This window comes from Somniosus microcephalus, chromosome 2 (assembly GCF_052327205.1).
Source record: "Somniosus microcephalus isolate GS21.2 chromosome 2, FLI_Smic_1.0, whole genome shotgun sequence".
Lineage (NCBI taxonomy): Eukaryota > Metazoa > Chordata > Chondrichthyes > Squaliformes > Somniosidae > Somniosus > Somniosus microcephalus.
This window is the reverse complement of record NC_140988.1, coordinates 17,034,884-17,054,415: the sequence shown is the minus strand read 5'-3', so window position 1 is coordinate 17,054,415 and position 19,532 is coordinate 17,034,884. Positions and strand designations below refer to the sequence as shown.

Below are 19,532 nucleotides of genomic sequence, written 5' to 3'. Positions count from 1 at the left end.
AACTAATCATTTGTTTTTAGCTAGTTTGTCCATGTGCTTTGCCTATTCGAGTAAGGAATGTCATTGTAGGGAAATGGAACACCTATCCACTAATTTTCGTTTCCGTGGTCTGTATCGGGCACACAGATAGACTGCAGAATACAGAGTAGAGCACCCTTTATTCTACAGCATCAATACATCCCAACTCCAACCATAGAAAGGTGCTCCCTATTGTACCAGTGTGAATATTTCCATTTCCCAAGCCAACCATTCATACAGCCTCTCTGAGTGAGATTTCGTGCTAAATTATAACTAGTGTTTATGCTGCAAGATTGTGTTTATTGGGACTGCGCAAATTAATTTTGAATAGGCACCTTGCAGCCAATAGAGAAAGTAGACTCTCAGCCCATCAGTTACACCCTTGTCTCAGAGGTGAAAAGACAGTGTGCTGAACCACTGTAACAGTCAGTCCCATACCTGAAATGTCTTAATTATACACTCGCAGAAATTACAAAGTACAGAGGAGGGAAGCCATTCAGTCCATCTAGCTCATCCTTAAGTAGAAACCATTTTTCCTCCCTCCACTGCTCCCCATCCATCGCAACATCCAACTACCCCTTGAATGATTACAGAATTTATCTTCACTTTCCAACCTGGAGACCACTCCATGTATTAATTACTCTGCAAATGAACAAGTGCTTCCTGACATCGATCCTGAACTTGCCTTTTACCAGTTTGTACTTACGATCCCTCCCCTTGTCTTAGTCATGTTCAACTTGAAATTGTGTTCCAAATTAACCAAAGGATTAATTTCTTTCATGTTCCATGTAATTTTGCAAAGTATTTAATACAGCTAAACTATATAGCCATGCAATAGTGTACAATTCTACAAAGGTTACTGTAAGGCTTTGTAATGCACCAATCAGAATAACAATGGGGTACCATGTTTGGTTTTGGTCACCACACTAGAGGCAGCTGCGTAATGTAGGCCCGGATTTTACGGTGCTTCCAACAGCGTATGCACAGCGTACTCTGTCGGAAGCCTTCAGATTGGCCCTGCAAGTTCCGGGGTTCCGTATGCGCTTGTGCGAAAACCCGGGACTTACGATCTGTCAAGTTTCACTTGGAGAGATCCGCCACATCCGCTACTAAATCACCTTCGCTGGCGCAGAGTTGGGCTCCCAATGATTGCCCAGCGCATGCTCATGGATAAGGGTTAAAATAAAAGTTAAATTTTTTTTTAATGATTTAAACATTCACTTACATTTAAGATTAGTTTAGGCAAATTTTGACCCGTTTTAAAATGTTTACATTTATTTTTCAAAAAATTACAATTTTATTTTAAACGTTTAATTAAAGGGCGTTTTAATTAATTTTGAACGTGGTCATTTATTTTTATTTAAGTAGTGTGAAATTTTATTTATTGGGTGATTTCTCTCATGCTTATGGGGATTCTGTACGTAAATAGAGTCCCCATAAGCATCATAGGAATCCCCCCTTTTTGATTGGTTGGCCTGGCCCATGTGATCCCAGGGACACTTGCGAACCGCCTGCGCCCCTGGGATCCGTGGGCCTTTACACAGGACCGAACGCCTGCAGGCCCAGGACCAAAACAGTCCGAAGCTCTGGAGACACCAAGTAAGTTCGTACTTTTCGGAGGCGTGTGCTGGCGGCAAGCCTCCGACCGCAATTTCCAGGCCGTTGACAATCTCTGAGACAAAGACGTCCATTAGCTCTTTGCACTTGGTGTTGAAGGTGAGAGTGGAGGGGGCAGGGAAAGAGGCCGTAGGAGAAGCCATGCGTTTTCCTTGACCTCAGAATAATCCTGAAATAATAGCATTTAGCTAAGGAGAGGGAAGCATAGTAGTGTAGTTTCCTACATTACAGCAGTGACTACACTTCTAAAAGTACTTCATTGGCTGTAAAGCGCTTTGGGACATCCAGTGGTCATGAAAGGCGCTTTATAAATGCAAGTCTTTCTTTTAGTGCTTAACATAGTTGAATCAATGACCATTGTTTGCCGTGGGGTGGAGTAAAGATGGGAGCTGTATCGGGGGAATAACGGGTGAGAGATGATTGGTGACTTGGTGGGAGTGAAGGTGATGGCATTGTTAAGCATGTCAGCAGCAGCAGATGTATCCTCACAAGTGGATGACCAGAGGAGAGGTTTTGGGAGTGAGTGAGTTGGATTGTAAGAATAATCAAGTCCTATGTTTATAAACAGGGTGTACTGTTAAAGCTCTAGGATGTATCGCCACAAAGCCCTGCTCTGTGGAATCCCTTTAAATATCACCTTGTGTAATTGCAGTACTAAATGCCTGAACTTAGTCATTAATTTGCTCCTTTCTAGACCAGTAATTTTCCTTTATTCTATGTATCGTTTTGGTGTGAAGGCTGATGTTGGCACACTAAAAATATAAATAATTACCAATTGAATAATTACTTTCACTATGTGCTCTGAATAGATAGCTTTGTTTGATTTTGATCAACAGATAGGTTTAACGCGGGGTAGGAGGGTTTTGGTGCACTGAGTAAGAACATTATGCAGTATTTTTGGAATCTGAAATTGATTTATTGAAGTTACAAGATAATCTGTAAATCACAGTTCACTCATTATATCTTAAATGCTCATATTCTGTTATTTTTGTAGTTTTTTTTAAAATTTGTCTATGGGATCTGGGTGTCGCTGGCAAGGCCAGCATTTATTGCCCATCCCTAGTTGCCCGTGAGAAGGTGGTGGTGAGCCGCCGCCTTGAGCCGCCGCCTTGAGCCGCTGCAGTCCGTGTGGTGAAGGTACTCCCACAGTGCTGTTAGGTAGGGAGTTCCAGGATTTTGACTTCGCGATGATGAAGGATCGCCGATATATACTTCTAAGTCAGGATGGTGGGGAACTTGGAGGTGGTGGTGCTCCCATGTGCCTGCTGCCCTTGTCCTTCTAGGTGGAAGAGGTCGTGGGTTTGGGAGGTGCTGCCGAAGAAGCCTTGGCGAGTTTCTGCTGTGCATCTTGTAGATGGTACACACTGCAGCCACGGTACACCGGTGGTGGAGGGAGTGAATGTTTAATGTGGTGGATGGGTTGCCAATCAAGCGGGCTGCTTTGTCCTGGTGTCGAGCTTCTTGAGTGTTGTTGCAGCTATACTCATCCAGGCAAGTGGAGAGTATTCATCACACTCCTGACTTGTGCCTCGTAGATGGTGGAAAGACTTTGGGGAGTCAGGAGGTGAGACACTCGCCGCAGAATATCTAGCCTCTGACCTCTTGTTGCCACAGTATTTATGTGGCTGGTCCAGTTAAGTTTCTGGTCAGTGGTGACCCCCAGATGTTGATAGTGGGGGATTTGGCGATGGTAATGCCATTGAATGTCATGGGGAGGTGGTTAGACTCTCGCTTGTTGGAGATCGTCATTGCCTGGCACTTCTGTGGCGCGAATGTTATCTGCTACTTATCAGCCCAAGCCGGAACGTCGTCCAGGTCTTGTTGCATGCGGGCATGGAATGTTTCATTATCTGAGGAGTTGTGAATGGCGCTGAACACTGTGCAGTCATCAGCGAACATCCCCATTTCTGACCTTATGTTGGAGGGAAGGTCATTGATGAAGCAGCTGAAGCTGGTTGGGCCTAGGACACAACCCTGAGGAACTGTGCCTTTAGTTTACAACACCTATCTAAAATTCTTAATACAACAGATCGCTGAGAACTGAATTTATCTTCTTGAAATTTTAAAGTAACTAATTACTTAACATCAAATGATCCAGAGACCTTATAATGTTAACCTTTTAACCCCAAGCTCACCGACTGCAGCAGAGGGCTGACCTGGCCCAATTTGCCAGTGGGAGATTCTCCCCTGAATTTGATCAGGCCACAGGAAAAGCTTGCCAAGAGAACTTGGCCTGTAACACACTTGGCAGGGGGCGGGGGGGATTGGAAAATCTGGCAAAAGCACAGCTGTTAAAAAGGCCGCAGCTCAACGTTGAAGGGGTAATTGTAGTGGTGGCAGAAAAGCAGAGTAATGGATCACATGTGAGCAACACTGCTCCCTTTCTTGCTGAAGAGTTTGAGGACCTGCTGCAGGAGAGTGACCATTCTTGATGCTGAAAACCACCCTCAAGTAAAACGGCAGGTCCGAGCTACACTGAAGAATGTCATCAACCAAAGCCCATGCAGTCACTCAGGTCCTTTGCACCTATCCACAAATAAGGAAGAAGAGTGCTGGGTTCAGGCTCTTCACTGTTGCACACATCCCTTGTTGGGACCCTTCAAGGACGGCACGAGCCCAAGATGGAAACTCTTGCATCCTCTGGAAGGTGTCATTTCAAGCATTATATACGATCACTGCTCTCTTACGCACAATCTTTCATTGTGCCAAATCTGTGTGGCACATTGATAGACTGCAGACATAGAACCAGAAACAGATGCTTAATCTTCCAGTTCAAGGCTCACCTCTGCTGTTAGGAGGCTTCTTAGTGGAGTCAGCAGCCATGGATGTGGAGCTAAACGCTGGTCTCCCAAGAGCCATCCCCCCTCCCTCCCGAATTGTTTCCCCTCCTTCCAAAAATTCAGCCCACTGTAGAGTGACTGCATCATGGCTGCTTCTTGGATAATGGCCGATTGGCAGACATAATGATGTTCCTGTGGTCAGACACCACCTAAACATTTTTTGAGTGACAACACTTTCTTTGTATGTAGGCCATTGGGTTGATATGAAGAGCCTTCATGATGGCTTCACGGATGCCATCTGCATCACCTTGATCTGTAGAAAGCCTACTATCCAGTGGAAGCTTTGTGTCCTGTCCAGCTGATGCCTCCCTTTCACAGACAAAGTGGTGAAGGTGCTGTCCTTTCATCAGTGCCTATCACTTGCTTGATAAGGGTGCAGACTGATGTGCCGCATGTCCCTTGGATGGATCTGGTAGCATGAAAGCTTCATCCTGTAGCAGTGGTTACCACAGCTGCCCATATTCCAGCAGGTTTAACATCTCACCAAAAGTTGGCACATCAGACAGTGCAGCTCTCCACTGAGTCCGCCTAGATTACGGGCTCAAGTTCGTTCTGGAGATGGGGTCTGGAACCCTGATATACCTATCAATTCATCCAATGAAAAGCGACGAGTTAAGAAAGTAACTATAGGTTTTTATTGGCTAAATAACAGAGCCCACCCTCGTGGGTGATCGGATCCAACAAGGAGGAATACCAGCCAGTCGACCACCTTTATACCTGGGCAGGTAGGTGGAGCCATGGGCGGAGTCAGCAGTGGTCAGCCCAGGTATAACAGCGTGACAAGAGGCGACCTCGTATAGTGATACAACAGTGTGAACAGTGATAACCATAGAGTAACGATATAACAGTGATAACTATAGTGTAACGATAGTGAACGACAAAAGTGGTTTACCACATTCACCCCTTGTTTAGATTTGAGTCCGGCGGGGTGATGCGTACTACCAGTTCTGGTATGTCAGTCTGTCCGGGGGCCTCGTAAGCCTTTCCGATCGTCGCAGCGGCGGTGTTGCATTCTCCAGTGGTGATGCTGGTGTCTGCGTGGTCGGCGAGGGCTCGTGGGGTTCCGGCATGCCGTCTACCTGAGCTGGAATCGGGGGGGGGGGTGAAGGTGGTGTCTCCGGAATGCCCGAGGGTGCGAGGTCTCGCAAGGAGACTGTGTCCTCCCGCCCGTCTGGGTATGCCACATAGGCGTACTGAGGGTTGGCGTGCAGGAGGTTCACCCTCTTGACCAGGGGGTCCGTTTTGTTAAGTATGTGTATTGTATTGAACAATTAACACAAAGACTTAAACGTATAACTCAAACAGGCCTTTACTGGTTGGAGGTAGGGACTGCACATAGGTCTTTACTTCATGCCCACAGGCGGGAACTGAGGGGGATCAGTACCCACAGTACTATTTATACCCCTATGGCCAGGAGTGGTACTGCGTATCACTACGCCCAACAAGTAGTGCAGTCCTGTCCATAGGTTCAAAGTAGCACACATATTACATACACAACATTCCTCCCTTCCTAGCTTTACAGTCATCTCCCCATTTAACATAACGTAATAACATATATACATATATAACTTCAGGTTTACATAACAGAATAACATAGATACATAGATAACTTCATGTCAAAAACAGATCACAGATTCAGTCTCTGCGGAAAACAGTTCACAGATTCAATCTCTGTGGTGTAGTCGGTTCACGTTGCTAGAGTGACTCATTCAATAGTCCTTCCATGGATTTAACAGTTTGAACTTCCGAACTGAATTGGCTCCGTTCGGAGGGACCACGTGTGTGATCTGGTAGAGGTGATAATGGTTCAGATGGGTCATCTTCTGTTTTTACTTTTCCTTTTCTGCTTCTTGGAGACTCTCTGGGCTCCATTGACAGCTGCCAGCTGCATGCGCAGTTCCTCCTTCTCTTCCTCCTGTTTCCGTCGTAGAGCCAGCTTCTCCCGATGTTCCGTAGACTTTTGGTGCTCCTCCATGATTTCTGCACTTTGGGAGTCGAAGTTACAAGCTGGGCAGGACAGGACATCGTAATATTCGGTGTCGTCCTGAGCTAGACCAGTGAGAGGGTCGTCTATTTCCTCCATACCTAGCTGGACGTTAGCCAGCTCTTGTTCCAAATCCAGACATCTTTCCTGAAGAGACTTCTTCATGTGTACCTCTGCATCCAGCTTTTTCTGGGCTTTCAGCAAGTCGTTTACTAGTGACCTCATTTGTGATTTTAATACTTCAACTTCCTTTGGAGATTGATTGATCGGACTATGCAATCCCTCTACCGGAGCAGCTGTTTCAGCGGTCTGTTGTTCTACGGTGACGTGAGTCAGCGTACTTTTGGCATCCAAGGGCTGCTCTGTTGCAGTCATCTCAGTCTGTGTTGCCACCTCAGCTCTTCCAATAACCTTTGAGAGCTCCGAACCCCTTTCGTTTGAATATTGAAGTTCATGTTCAAGTTTTTCCCATTTCAGAGTCCTGTCCTTCAGCATATGCAGGAGTTGGCTGACCGTTAACTCCTCTGACATCAGACGTTTTGTGTGCTCCTGCTCCATTTTCTCCATCAGCTGCTTCTGTTGTCTTTCCAGATTCTCCAACTCTATATCAAAGAACTCTTTCGTTGCATTCAACTCTTGCTCAAAACGGCGAAGCATTTGTTCTAATTGCTGTTGTAGTTTGAAATGGAGTTGAGTTCGAGCCCGGTGTCCCTCAGAAATGGGCACATCAGTAGACTTGCCAGACTCAGAATCCACAGTTAAACTATGTTGTTGTTGCTCAGTGGAATTCTGTGCTGAAACTTTGTCTTTTGCACCTGAGTTGGGCTTACCATCATCCGTTCCAGAGTCTGGGCCGACTATCTTCACCGAGTTCTCACTCGTTATTGTTTGTAGGAAATGCCAGTCCATATTCATTTTCCTAATCCACTCCCGTCCTAGTAGTGGAGGACCTCCTTCAGATATCACATATAAGTCCATTATTTGACTGTCTTCGCCCTTGTGGGCCACTGTAACCTCTATTTTCCCGATGGGGTACACTCTTTTCCCCGTGTATGTTTTCAATATAATCCCCGTATCCTGTAGGGGAATATGTTGGAATAACTTTCCGTAATCTTTCTTATTTATGACCGTCAATGCCGATCCAGTGTCCAATTCCAGTTTTACTTGGACTCCTTCTATCTGAAGAGTGACCCAAATTGTCTGGAGGTCTGCACCCTTACCAGCGTTGAGTACTCTTAAGCTAGCCAGTTCATTACAGCTTAAGCTAGCCAGTTCATTACTGCTAGCGTCTGAATCGGACTCCTGTTCGGTCACCTTGTGTAGCTTTGCGTATTTTCCTTGCGGTGACTTCTTGTTGCTGGTCTTCTTCCCTGACCTGCATACTCTAGCTATATGTCCAAGCCTACCACAAGTTCTACATTCTTGGTTTTTAAACCAACACTGGTTCTGATCATGCGTTGTCTTTCCACAACGATAACATTTGCCAGAACTCACACCCAATTTGTGTGCACTGAGCTCCGGTGACCGTAGCTGCATTACTGCCGTGCCTCTCGCTGCGGCTTCGTGTGCTGCTGCCATAGTGACCGCCTTCTCAAGCGTCAGCTCATTCTCCTCGAGCAGTCGCTTTTGTGTATCCTGTTTAAATAAACCACACACAAATTTGTCTCGTAGTGCATCTGTCAATCCCGTTCCAAACTGGCAATATTTCGCTAATTTACGCAATTCCAGCAAATATTCAGCATTGCTTTCATGCTGTAGCTGCCTTCTGTCGTAAAATTTAAATCGTTCCGCTAGCATCAGCGGCGTGGGGTTTAGATGATCTTTCAGGACAGTAACAATCTCATCGAACGTCTTATCCGCCGGTTCATCTGGTGATAACAGGTGTTTCAATTGCCCGTACGTCTTCGCACCCATTAAATTTAATAATGTTAGAGCTTTATCTTGGTCACGAATTTTATTGGCCTTACAATAATTTTTTACTCTTTCAACATATATGGCCCAATCTTCGAGGTCACTATCAAAGGTGCTAATATTCCCGTGTTTAGGCATTGTAGATTTGCAATTTCTCAGATTTTATTTTCTTTACTTGTTATCAAAGATGGCGGCTTCCCGCTCTTGCCGTCGTCCTCCGCCCACAAAATGGCGGTTTTCCCACGCTTGGCGGTCTTCACCCGTCCCCCGACGCCGTCTCCCTTCAGCCCTCGAGTGCGGCCCTTATCTTCGCCGCGATCGATAGCCCGCGCTGTGCACCGCGACTCTCGCACCTTGAGCTTCTGCAGCCGCCGCGCCTTTCAGTCCGAGTGCGGCTCTTATCTTTGGTCCCGATCGCTGGCCCGGCTGCGCCCCTCACTTCAAAGCGGCCCGGCCCTTATCTGCCGATCGCTATCGCCCTACCTCTCTCTCTTCCCCAGTCCTGTCTTTACTCCGGTTCACAAGCTGATGGAGGCTTCAGGGTCCTAATGCCTGTCTCTTCCAGTCGCTGGAAGCTGTCAGGATTTCTGCTGCCCTTCAGTTTTGAGTGGGGTGTTGAGGATTGAAACCTCTCTTCAACGTCCTGTCTTTGGACGAAGCCGCCTGGAATAACTGCCGCAGGGTAAGAGCCTGACTCGTCGCCAGTGTTAAGTATGTGTATTGTATTGAACAATTAACACAAAGACTTAAACGTATAACTCAAACAGGCCTTTACTGGTTGGAGGTAGGGACTGCACATAGGTCTTTACTTCATGCCCACAGGCGGGAACTGAGGGGGATCAGTACCCACAGTACTATTTATACCCCTATGACCAGGAGTGGTACTGCGTATCACTACGCCCAACAAGTAGTGCAGTCCTGTCCATAGGTTCAAAGTAGCACACATATTACATACACAACACGTTTTATGGGCCCTCACGTGCTTTCGCAGCAGAACGGGCCCCGGAGAGGTCAGCCAGGTTGGTAGTGTGGTTCCCGTAGTCGACTTCCTGGGGGAAACAAACATTCGTTCATGGGGGGTGGCGTTAATGGCAGTGCAAAGTAGTGACCGGATGGAATGCAGTGCTGCCGGGAGGACTTCCTGCCAGCGGGAGGTTGGGAGGCCCTTAGACTTTAAGGCTAAGAGGACGGCCTTCCATACAGTCGCGTTCTCTCTTTCCACCTGGCCGTTCCCTCGAGGGTTGTAGCTGGTGGTCCTGCTTGCAGCAATACCTCTTGCTAGTAGGAACTGGCGGAGTTCCTCGCTCATGAAGGAGGAGCCCCGGTCACTATGTATATAGTTTGGGAACCCGAACAAGGCGAAGAGGTCGTTCAGGCATTTAATGACCGTGGTACTGGTCATGTCTGGGCAGGGGAAGGCGAAGGGGAAACGGGAGTACTCATCAACAATGTTGAGGAAGTACACATTACGGTCAGAGGACGGGAGGGGCCCCTTAAAATCGATGCTCAAGCGCTCGAAGGGGCGGGTGGCCTTGATCAGGCTTGCTCTGTCCGGCCTAAAGAAATGCGGTTTGCACTCGGCACAGGTCTGGCAGTTCTTGGTCATGGTCCTGACCTCCTCGATGGAGTAGGGCAGGTTGCGGGCCTTAATGAAGTGGTAAAGTCTGGTGACTCCGGGGTGGCAGAGGTCGTTGTGGAGGGTCTGAAGTCTATCAATTTGCGCGTTGGCGCATGTAATTCGTGATAGAGCATCAGGGGGTTCGTTCAGCTTACCTGGCCGGTACAAGATATCATAATCATAGGTGGAGAGTTCGATTCTCCACCTCCAAGATCTTGTCGTTCTTGATTTTACCCCTCAGCTTGTTATTAAACATAAAAGCGACCGAACGCTGGTCGGTGAGGCGGGTAAATCGTTTGCCTGCCAGGTAGTGCCTCCAGCATCGTACAGCCTCCACAATCGCCTGGGCCTCCTTCTCGACCGACGAGTGTCGGATCTCAGGGCCCTGTAGGGTCCTTGAGAAGAAGGCCACCGGTCTCCCCTCCTGGTTAAGGGTAGCGGCTAGGGCGAAGTCGGATGCATCGCTCTCCACTTGGAAGGGGATGGACTCATCCACCGCGTGCATTGTGGCCTTAGCAATGTCTCCCTTAATGAGGGAGAAGGCAGCGCACGCTTCCTCCGTAAGGGGGAAGGATGTGGACTTCATGAGGGGTCTGGCTTTGTCCGCATAATTGGGCACCCATTGGGCATAGTAGGCGAAGAGCCCCAGGGTTCTCTTCAGCGCCTTTGGGCAGTGGGGGAGGGGTAACTCCATGAGGGGGCGCATTCTTTCGGGGTCGGGGCCGATGAGTCCGTCCTCTACTACGCAGCCGAGGATGGCAAGGCGTGAGGTGTTAAACACACATTTCTCCTTATTGTAGGTGAGGTTCAGCCGTTGGGCCGTACGGAGGAATCTCTCCAGATTAACATCATGGTCCTGCCGGTCGCGGCCGCGGCCGCAGATGGTGACGTTATCTAGATAGGGGAACGTGGCGTGCAGCCCGTTCTGGTCAACCATCCGGTCCATCTCCCTTTGGAAGACCGAAACCCCGTTGGTGACGCCGAAGGGAACCCTAAGGAAGTGGTAGAGGCGGCCATTTGCCTCGAAGGCGGTATACTGGCGGTCCTCAGGGTGGATAGGGAGTTGGTGGTAGGCTGACTTAAGGTCGATGGTAGAGAATACTCGGTATTGTGCAATCTGATTGACCATATCAGATATGCGGGGAAGGGGGTATGCGTCCAGCTGGGTGTACCGGTTTATGGTCTGGCTGTAGTCGATGACCAGGCGGTTTTTATTGCCGGTCTTAACGACCACGACCTGGGCACGCCAGGGGCTGCTGCTCCCCTCGATGATGCCCTCCTTCAGGAGACGCTGCACCTCAGAGCTAATGAAGGCTCTGTCCCCGGCGCTGTACCGCCTGCTCTTGGTAGCAACGGGTTTGCAGTCGGGGGTGAGGTTAGCGAACAGGGAAGGTGGCGGGACCTTGAGGGTGGATAGGCCGCAGGTGTTACGCGGTGGGCGGTTTAAAGGCTGCTGGTTGTCGACTGAGTGGGGGGAGGGGTCCGCCGTATGCTAGAGTGACGCTTTGGAGGTGGGATTGGAAGTCCAGCCCTAGTAGGACGGCAGCGCAGAGCTGGGGGAGGACGAGGAGTTTAAAATTTTTATACTCCGTGCCCTTAACCGACAGGGTCACGACACAGTAGCCGCTGATGTCTGTGGCGTGGGACCTCGATGCCATCGAGATCCGGTTGCGCGTTGGCCGGACAGTGAGGGAGCAGTGGCTCACCGTGTCTGGGTGGATGAAACTCTCCGTGCTTCCGCTGTCAAACAGGCAGGTTGTGGCGCGGCCGTTTACTTTGATGTCCATCATGGACTTGGACAGGTGGTGCGGGCGGGCTTGGTCCAGTGTGACGGAGGCTAGTGTGTGGCTCAGCGAGCTGCCGTAGTCTGCGGGTGAGGCGGTGGTCGAGTCCGGAGGCGAGGTGGCGGTCGAGCGTGGAGGGTAAAATGGCGGCGCCCACGAGGTTGGACGAAATGGCGGAGAAGATGGCTGCCCCCACAACTCACATGAGGCACTGCTGGTGTCGGTTGCCTGGATCAAAGATGGCCGCCCCATGACTCACACGGGATGCTGGCATCTGTGGCCTTGATGGAAGATGGCCGCCCCCACAACTCGCATGAGGCACTGCTGGCCTCTGTTGATCTCTGCAGGCCTTAGCAAAGTGGCCTTTCTTCAGGCAGCTTGAGCACGTCGCGTTTCTCGCTGGGCAGCGCGCCCTAGGATGTTTCGCCTGGCCGCAGAAGAAGCAGCCGGCGGCCCGATCGCGGGGGTCCGAAGTCGCAGCCGGTACCGGGGGTGGCGGTCCCGATCGGGTCCGGGACGCCGACGCAGAGGTAGGTCCCAGGGGCGGCGCTGCGAGGGGTATCGGGGTCGGTCCCGAGTCCCAGGGTCGCAAATTACTGTACCTGGAGTACGCCTCGAGGTCCCGATGGGCCACTTCTAGGGAGCGAGCGAGGGCTGCAGCTGTGTTCAGGTCAAGGTCCTTTGCTTCAAGAAGTCTTTGCCGTGCGTAGTCGGACCGCAGGCCTTTCACGAAGGCATCGCGGACATTATCTTCAGTATTTTCTGCCGCTGATACCGCTTTAAAGTCACAGTCCCTGCCGAGTGCTTGTAGCACCTGTAAAAATTCATCTACCGACTCTCCTGGCTGTTGCGGGCGGGATCTTAGGAGGTGTCTGGCATACATGGAGTTTACCGGGCTCCGGTACTGTTGTTTCAGCAGGTTGATGGCAGCTTCGTATGTTTTAAGGTCCCGGATGAGTGCGAATACTTTAGGGCTCACTTGGGCGGTCAGAACTCTTAGCATGGATTTCTGAGGCACGCCGGATTCTCCCAGGTAGGATTCGAAACAGCTCAGCCAGTGTTCGAAGTCGAGGGCTGAGTTTGCTGCCTGTGGGTTTAGATCCAGTTACCTTGGTCGGAGGGCTCGCAGCCAGACTGGCTGCTGTGGCTGTTGTAGCTGGGCGTTTGGCTGGTCGTTTGACTGCTCAAGTGTCGACATTTTAAAATTTAGCCAATAAAATTGATATACCTATCAATTCATCCAATGAAAAGCGACGAGTTAAGAAAGTAACTATAGGTTTTTATTGGCTAAATAACAGAGCCCACCCTCGTGGGTGATCGGATCCAACAAGGAGGAATACCAGCTAGTCGACCACCTTTATACCTGGGCAGGTAGGTGGAGCCATGGGCGGAGTCAGCAGTGGTCAGCCCAGGTATAACAGCGTGACAAGAGGCGACCTCGTATAGTGATACAACAGTGTGAACAGTGATAACCATAGAGTAACGATATAACTGTGATAACTATAGTGTAAGACAAAAGTGGTTTACCACAAACCCATGACTTTCTTTTTCCTTTATTCATTCAGCATTTATTGCCCATCCCTAATTGCCCTTAACTGGCTTGCTAGGCCATTTCAGAGGGCAGTTAAGAGTCAACCACATTGGAGTCGCATATAGGCCAGACTGGGTAAAGATAGCAAATTTCCTTCCCTAAAGGACATTAGTGAACAACAGTCTGGTAGTTACATGGTCTCCATTGCTGAAACTAGCTTTTTATTCCAAATTTATTTATTTACTGAATTTAAATTCTCAACTGGGAATTGGTGGGATTTGAACTTATGTCTCTAGATCATTAGTCCAGTAACATAACCACTATGCTACCGTTCCCTGCATTTCTGCCTGAGAGGCAACAGTGCTACCACTGAGGCAAGGCTGTGAGCCAACATTCCCGACTTCTGCCTCTGGGGCTCCGCACCTGCCCTGCGCAGAGCTTCAGAAAATTTACCCCCGACTGTTTCCTGGAGAGTTTCTATATCTTGGTGTTAGATTTGACATTGAACGCCAGTTGTTTCTGTAGTCGGTTTCTCGTGAGTGTTGAAATGGGGCTGGACAAGGCCTTCGTGGAAACGCTGACAGGCATCTGGGATCAAATAGGTAAAATTACATCTGTTGTCTTAACATTTCAGCAAGCAGCCTCAACCGAACCTTGCTACCAGCTGTATTTACCAAATGCTCCTCCTACTGGTTTAGAAGTCTGTGAGCACTGTACTTATAAAATATTACAGACCTACATAAAAAGTTCTGAACGCAGACTACCTACTCCATATTTTTTGGTTTGAATTGAGGACCACTTTTTTGAAGTAAGAGCTTGTGGACTTTTTGAAGTCTCTAAAATAGGAGTCTCAATTTTCAAATACTGATGGTATGATATAGTACTAGCTGGTGCAAAAGACATGACTAATGCAGTAAATATGACCCATGTATAGCAGCCAAAATTCACTATGCCAAAAATAAAGTTGAGGCAGAGTAAGCTCTTTGGCTTTATCCACCCCTTTTCAAAATGCAATCTGCATGCCAGCTGTAAAAAGGGGTATAGCACAGTTATATCCTACAATGATACAGCACTGAAGGAGGCCATTCAGCCCATCGTGACTGTGCCGGCTCTGTGAAAGAACTATCCAATTAGTCCCACTCCCCGGCCCTTTTCCTATATCCCTGCATTTTTTTCCCCCTTCAAGCATTTATCCAATTCCCTTTTGAAAGTTATTATTGAAATGCTTCCATCACCCTTTCAGGCAGTGCATTCCAAATCATCACAACTCACTGCATAAAAAAAATTCTCTTCATCACATATTGTCCAGGATTATGTGTCTGGCCCTCCATTTAAGGCTTACCGGGATGATTCAGCTTCCCATTTATGTTCATAAGCTGCCACCTATGAAAGTTACCTTTCAGATCGGACAGTATAACTAATTTTGTTTTACGCACTGTAAATTGAGAACTTAAATCTTGGTTTATGTGGTTTTCTTGTGGCACAGAGAGGTTTGGTTGAACCATAATTAAAACTGATTAATGTGGTGTGCCTTGCTAGAGAGGGGTCTCCAAAGGTACAGAGTATTCACTCCAATATGAGGGGCAAATTGCATCATGGTATTGCCAGTGCAAATCGCCTCCATCAGGTTAAGTTCTAAATTATGAGGACAGGTTGCATAAACTTGGCTTGAGTGTAGAAGGTGGAGGATGATCTAATTGAGGTGTTTAAAATGATAAAAGGATTCAATAGAGTAGATACAGAGAAGCCATTTCCTCCAGAACTAGGCACAATCTTAAAATTAGAAATACAGGTAGACTATCCTTTATCCGAACTTCCGAAAACCTCTAAAAACCGAAAGTTTTTTCGTTCAGCGTAAGTCGTGCGCACGACGCCACCGCCGACCCCCGCCGACCCCGACGCCGACCCCCGCCCCGACGCCGACCCCTCCCCCCCGCCGACGCCGACCCCTGACAAATTTCCCAGTCTTATAAAATACCTTCTGAAATCCGAAATTTTCCGAAAACCAAAACACGGCTGGTCCCGAGGTTTTCGGATAAAGGATAGTCTACCTGTATAAACAGAAAATGCTGGAAACACTCAGCAGGTCAGGCAGCATCTGTGGAGAGAGAAACAGAGTTAATGTTTCAGGTCGATGACCCTTCATCTTAAAATTAGAGCTAGGCCATTCAGCAATGAAATCAGGAAGCACTTTTCACATAAAGGGTAGTGGAAATGTGGAATTTTCTCCCCCAAAAGACTGGATTCTGGGCCAGTTGAAACTTTCAAGCCTCAGAGCGACAGATTTTTATTAGGTAAGGGTATAGAGGGATATGGATCAAAGGCGGGTAAATGGAGTTTGAGGTACAGAGCAGCCATGATCTAATCAAATTGCGGAACAGGCTTGCGGGGCAGATTGGTCTATTCATACTCCTGTGTAAATCTATTCAATTTCTAACGTGGACTCCAACTGGTCAGAAATGCTAAATTCAGCGTCAGTCAAAATGCTGGCTTGGCCTTTAATGTATGGCTTTAAATGCTAGGATTATTGTTCCCTTCTATCATTAACAGAATTACAAAATTAAGAGGAACTTCACAATTTAAAACAAAACAATTTGATATGTTAAATATTCTGTACCTCTTACTTGACTTCAAATCAACCTGATCTTGCTGCGATACTGATCGATCTCAAGTAAAATCTGTGAGCAGAGCTAAATTCCCCAAAGCTTTATCAGTAACTGAGAATGCAGTGTGAGGTGACTAGAATTTAGATTTCCTAAGGTGGGACTTTCCAGTTCTAAATCCTCTGCATATTGGGAGAGAGAAGACTTATAAATTGGGAAGAAAACCAAGTTTAATGAGTGCAGGTTTAGGGGCATTGTTGTGCTTCTTTGCTAGGTCTATTTATGCTGGACTGGATGATACCACGCGCTATCCTTTCATTCTCGGAGGCTGGGGCTCAAATGAGACCCAGACCAACGCTCTTCTCTGCTCGCCTTAACGGTCCCACCTGACATAGGTTTGGATGATCTCAACCCTGTTCCTAGCGCAGGCATAATGGCCCTGAAATTAGATCGGGGGCTTGCCCGCGCGTGCAAGCCCCCGATCTGCACTCGCCCTGCGCGCCGACATCTGAAGCCCGGGCCTGCTTGCATTTCCTGTCACAGGCCCGGTTCAGATGTCGGCGCGCTGTGCTAACCTGATCCAGCGGCGTAGTTAGTGCGATGTGCCGGCTGGGATCAGGTGAGCACTGTGCAGCCAATCAGGGGAGGGGGAACTCATTCATGAGTTTGACAGTAAGAGCTGTCAAACTCATGAAAAGTATGGGCTGCCAAAACACTACTTTAACTTTAAATTAAAAAAATTAAAAATCCCACTGATTATAATAACTATAAATAAGTTTTAAAAAATGTTTTAAACAATTAATCAATTTTTTGAAAAAAATTAATTTTTTAAAAATAGGGTCTAAAACTAAACTTAACATCCTGTAAATTCTTTAAAAATAACAAACCTGTGGAAAAAAAAATTCTACATTGTACTAAAAGCCCACTTACCTGAAAAACTAAATACTTATGTCTTGTTTTTCCACGCGTAAAGACCGGAGGCCTTTACACGCGCGCAACTTTGGGGGAAAAAAAGGAATTTTACTGCGCACGCGCTGCCTGTGCAGTCGCGCGCGTTCTGCCTCTGAACCCCTTCGTTCAGAGGGCAGGAAATGCCGGTTTTCCCCGCATGCGCTGTGCATGCTGAAAACCGGCATTTCCTCCGGGCACACGCGTGAGTACTCCGACCGTACTCACGCGTTGGGACAGGAATTACTGGCCCAATATTAAATGTCTTTATCCGTAAAGTACCTTATGAGCTCAAAACTGGAAAGTGAGAGTAAACTGGACAGTAAAGTATATTAGATGGTGACAATGGATGCAAAATGTGGAAGCAAAAATATCCAGTTCCCCACCACTAACACCCGTCACCTTGATGACATTTATAATAAAAATCTGTTTAAAAGCTGGGTGGGAGGTTGTACTGTATACAGATAATTGCACAGCTCGTGGCATTGGACCAGCTTCAGTGGGACTTTTTTGATATTGGAAGGACCAATAAGAGCTGGACACCAAGCAGCCCTGAAGTTCATTTCACTTGGATAGAGTCAACAATACTAATATGGCAGCTAAATATCGAACAAAAGTGATTAGCGCATACATCTTAATGAAATAGTCATCGTTTAAGCGGGTACGGTAGCGTAGTGGTTATATTACTGGACTAGTAATCCAGATGCCTGGATTTATAATCCAGTCATATAATCATAATTTGAATGACTTCAAATCCCACCTTGGCAGTTTGAGAATTTGAATTCAATTTAAAAAGATCTGGAAATAAAAAGCTGGTATCAGTAAAAGTGACCATGAAGCTGTCAGATTGTCATTAAAAACCCAACTGGTTCACTGATGCCCTTTTAGGGAAGGATACCTGCCGTCCTTACCCAGTCTGGCCGACGTGTGACTCCAGACCCAACCAATGTGGCGGTTGGCTCTTCACTGCCATCCGAAGTGGCCTCGCAAGGCACTAAGTTGTATGAGTTGCAACTAGAGCTGGGTAATAAACGCCGGCCTTACCAGCCAGCAACGCCCACATCCCAAGAATGAATTTTTTAAAAGCCTGTCATTACTTTATGCCATAACTTGTGACGTGCAGCACTAACAGTGTCGACTTGACATGCCGCCTTACATCATCTGCTTATTCCCAAAGGAACTGTATTTGACCGCTGCATTTTTTTATTTTGTGGAATTTCTGATACTCTGTGCATCTGTCTTTGGACCAGCATTGGTGAACTTGTCTTCTCACCTGTACACCAGCTATGAAGCACAAGTACCCTCATCCTAGCGAAGTTCATGGGGAAAGAAAGACGCCCCCTTCAATGTGGCGTTCGATTCAAATTGTTTTTTCCGAGCAAGTTCACTAAGAATTTAACAAAGGTCCATATACCCACATATGGTTATTTTTGTAGCAGTGATTTAATGAGGTCAGATTCTTGTGAAGTGTCTGCAAACAATAGTCTAGCCAAAGCAGCATACCATGTGCACTTTGAAAGGGGAAGAAAAATCACTTCACGTGTTACCAAATGTCCTTGTTTATTATTTCGAGATGCAGGCTAGGTAAACACAGTCTGGATCCAAGATTTCATCATACCACTCCCACTATTTTGATGTCCGCATTCAGTTTTGGGCATATTTGTCGTGCATTTATGAGGATTCAGCAATACTAGGAATTGCAGACTGTTTTTATACCATAATGTGTAGCAGCTGTGCACAGTCCCAGCAGTTCGCAGTGCCTTGTTTCCTATTAAAATTATCTCTTCCTAAGGCCTCACACCACCCTATTTCAGTGACCTCCTTCACCCCTCTGTCGTTGCACACACCCTTCACTCCTACTCCAGGTTTCCCTTCTTCACTCATTCATTGGCAGATGCTTTTATAAGCACCATACCCTTGTCCCTTCCAGCTTTCAAAATCCTACTAAAAGGCTTTCTCCTTCAGCTGCTCTTTGGACCCTGCCCTCTAACTCCATTCTACCTGTTCATCTGTCCCCACTCGGTGACTCTGGGGCATGAGGCCCATGTACAAATGTCATTTGAGCTGGCGGTTGTTGTGATTCTATTATCAAGTACGTTTGCCATAATGTAATCTATCAGCCCTTTCTGTAATGTGGTAGACAGAGATTATTTAGAATAACATGATCGTGGCCTAAGCAACTTAAAACTAATAACTTAAAATTAGAAACAATGATTAAAAAGTGCATAATGTCTCCCAATAGCTTAGTGGGAATCATACATAGCAGAAGTCTCCCAGGTTGGATGACTGTCTGGTCCATGCTGAGTAAGCTTGCCTCAGTTGGCGTGCTACCATTGGCCTCAATGCCCCTGCCTTAAACAGCGATTAAATCAGCCAAGGCTTCCTCACTTGATCACTGTCCAAAGATCCCTGCTGCAAAGTGCATGTGTGTGAACATCAGGGGGAGGACAAGATCAGCATTGATGGTGATGTCCCCCATGGCTCAAATAGCTTGCCCACACTCACTGTCTAGACTCGCAGACAAAGAGTGGCTACTTGCGAATGATACCGGGGCTTAGAGGGTTAAATTATGAGGACAGGTTGCATAAACTTGACTTGTATTCCCTTGAGTTTAGAAGATTGAGGGGTGATCTGATCGAGGTGCTTCAAATGTTAAAAGGATTTGATAGGGTAGATAC

The 19,532-nt window shown here is 47.4% G+C and overlaps 1 protein-coding gene across 6 annotated transcripts in view; it reads left to right on the top strand.

Annotated features, from left to right (window-relative positions):
* tbck (TBC1 domain containing kinase) overlaps positions 1-19,532 on the top strand; it is a 223,106-nt gene that overhangs the window by 164,239 nt on the left and 39,335 nt on the right. The gene's annotated exons all lie outside the window — the stretch shown is intronic.